The 2,479-nt window shown below is 49.0% G+C and overlaps 1 non-coding gene across 1 annotated transcript; it reads left to right on the top strand.

Annotated features, from left to right (window-relative positions):
• Positions 1–2,139: 2,139 nt before the first annotated feature.
• Trnag-gcc lies at positions 2,140–2,210 on the top strand. The gene has a single exon. It is a non-coding gene; the product is annotated as a tRNA-Gly (tRNA).
• Positions 2,211–2,479: the final 269 nt, after the last annotated feature.

Genomic DNA, 2,479 nt, shown 5'->3' with positions numbered 1-2,479 from the left:
GTGAACGGACACCATGACTGTGGACACATTTAACTAGGGCTGGCTTACACTTCACAAGTTTAGTCCATTGTCACTGTGGTGGGAAGAATGGTGGCCCACAGGCTGGTTTGGTGAAGCAGCAGTAGCTGACAATGTGACATCGAGATCTAGAGACTGGAGCAGAAATCGGGGGGGGGGGGGGAGGGGGCTGGGGGTAGGCAGGCACTGGGCCTGGTTTGAGCATATGAGACCTCAAAGACCACCCCCAGTGACACATTTCTTCCAGCAAAGCCATGCCCACTTCAACAGAGTCACACTCACTCCAACAAAGCCACACATACTCCCATCAAGGCTACACCTCCTAATAGTGCCATTCCCCACAGGCCTATTCGAGACATTTTCATTCAAACCACTACAAGTATCCGGCAGCCCTACCTTTGTTTCAAAAGGTTATTAAGACTACTAGTTATGATCTGCATCTATAACCCCTCCTAGTTTTCTGCCAAAGTTCCCATTTGAAGCCCCTTATCTTGGCTATAAAAACCTTCTCTTCCCCACATCCAGTGCTGACCTTTCAAACTCTGCCTTAGGGAGCCGCAACCCATGTACACAAATAAAAAAGAGCCTGCTTAATTACTTGCCTTAATTAATCTGGCCATGATGATTTAGGTTGGTGGTCGTCTAATCTTTGGTAACCATGACCCAGAATATCATCCATACCATGCTTATGTCTGTAACCCTAATTAATCTCATTGGGTAATTTTTAAAAAACGTTGAAAGTGGGAGGAGATAAGAGAATAGGGTGTGGGTTACAAAAATACATTCATGATTGTTAGTATTTCTATTGCTGTGATAAACATCAAGACAAAGGCATCTTGGAGAGGAAAGGGTTTATCTCATCTTACATTTTGAAAAGTCAAGGTAAGAACCTGAAGAGAGGAGCTGACACAGAGGCGATGGAGGAGCTGCTACTTAAATTTGTCCCGGTGACTAGCTCAGTCTACTTTCTTACAGCACCTAGAACCATGAAGCCCATAAACTGGACCCTCCCACATCAATCAACAACCGAGAAAATGCACCAAATGCCAATCCGGTGGGGACGTTTCTCAATTGAGGTTTTCTCTTCCAAAATGATTCTAGCTTGTGTCAAGTTAACATAAAACCCGGCCTGTACATGTATAAAGTTGTCAATGAATTAAAAAATTGTAAACGACATTTCTGAAATTTCCTAAATTTAGGACCACAGTCTCCCTTGTTAACCAAAACAGTAAAGACGTGGGAATTTATTGAATTGCTAGTTTGAATTATTATTTCAGAACAGTTGTTAATGAGGGGGAAATTTCTTCTCAATCTCCTTTTCTCTACCATCTATGACGTCAAGGATTTTTATATTATTTTGCGCAGTACCTTTTATATTTCCCAATTCTGACGCTGGGCGCCCTGGCCACAAAGGACCTCCGCACATTCACAACAGGTTTATAATTCAGTGCAGCGTGGATGCGAGGCTGTCCCCTTGGCCCACTTCTCCCCTGGCAACACTAGTAATGATGCCCATGCATACAAGCTCCGTTAATACATCCGCCTAAACCCAGATGCAGAGTAATGCCCGTAAGCCACTTCAATGTCCCCAGATCCCAAACTCTGCGGTTGCAGTCCTAGACCATCTACAGTTTACTGACTGCAGGCAACGATGGCCGTGTGAGAGCGCGGCTAAGGCTCCCTCCAAGGCCACTCCAGTGGCCTGGGTGCAGGAGAGTCCAGACGGCCAGTCACCTGCAACCCTGCAGGGGCTCTGCGGGAGCTCCGTGGGCAGCAGCCCAACCCCACGCCCGGGCCTCCGCAGGCCCAGCTCCACTCCAGCAGACCAGCCAGGCTTCCGCGGACCAGCGAAGAACACGTCCCGCCAGCTTAAAAGGCACGGGCTCGGGGGGGAGCTCACCTCTCACTTCCGCACTGGGAGCCGGAGATCTCGCGAGATCTCGCGACAGCCAGCGTTCTAGCCCCGCCGGGGTCAACTCGGGTCAGCGTCCCCGCCTCCTCCCTCCACCACTGCCCGCTGCTTCTGCTGGTTCCTGGGGTCGCAGCTTCTCCGAGGACCGGTTTGCGTTAGCATGAACAAGGTTACTAAAGCCGTTGGTTCTTTGCACAGTGTCGCTAAATGCATTGGTGGTTCAGTGGTAGAATTCTCGCCTGCCACGCGGGAGGCCCGGGTTCGATTCCCGGCCAATGCACAGCTTACTTTTCTTAAATGGTTGTCTCAAGTCTGAAAATAGCGCTAAAGATTCGGACCAGGAGGCGGTGACACCCACAGTAACTCCTACAGAAATGCATGCTTTTTCCTCCCCTACTCTTCTTATGGAACTGGGTAAGTCATGGCTCCAGAAGCAAAGGAACTTGCCAAGGCCAGTTGATCGCTGACAACAGTTAAAACGTGGTCCTACCTCAGCTCTAAGAGCACCTTTCTGTAGTACAGCTTTGTCAACAGATCTCTCCACCTCTT

Source organism: Mus pahari, chromosome 5 (genome assembly GCF_900095145.1).
Source record: "Mus pahari chromosome 5, PAHARI_EIJ_v1.1, whole genome shotgun sequence".
Classification (NCBI taxonomy): domain Eukaryota; kingdom Metazoa; phylum Chordata; class Mammalia; order Rodentia; family Muridae; genus Mus; species Mus pahari.
The sequence above is the reverse complement of the archived record's forward strand: the minus strand, read 5'-3'. Positions and strand labels throughout refer to the sequence as shown.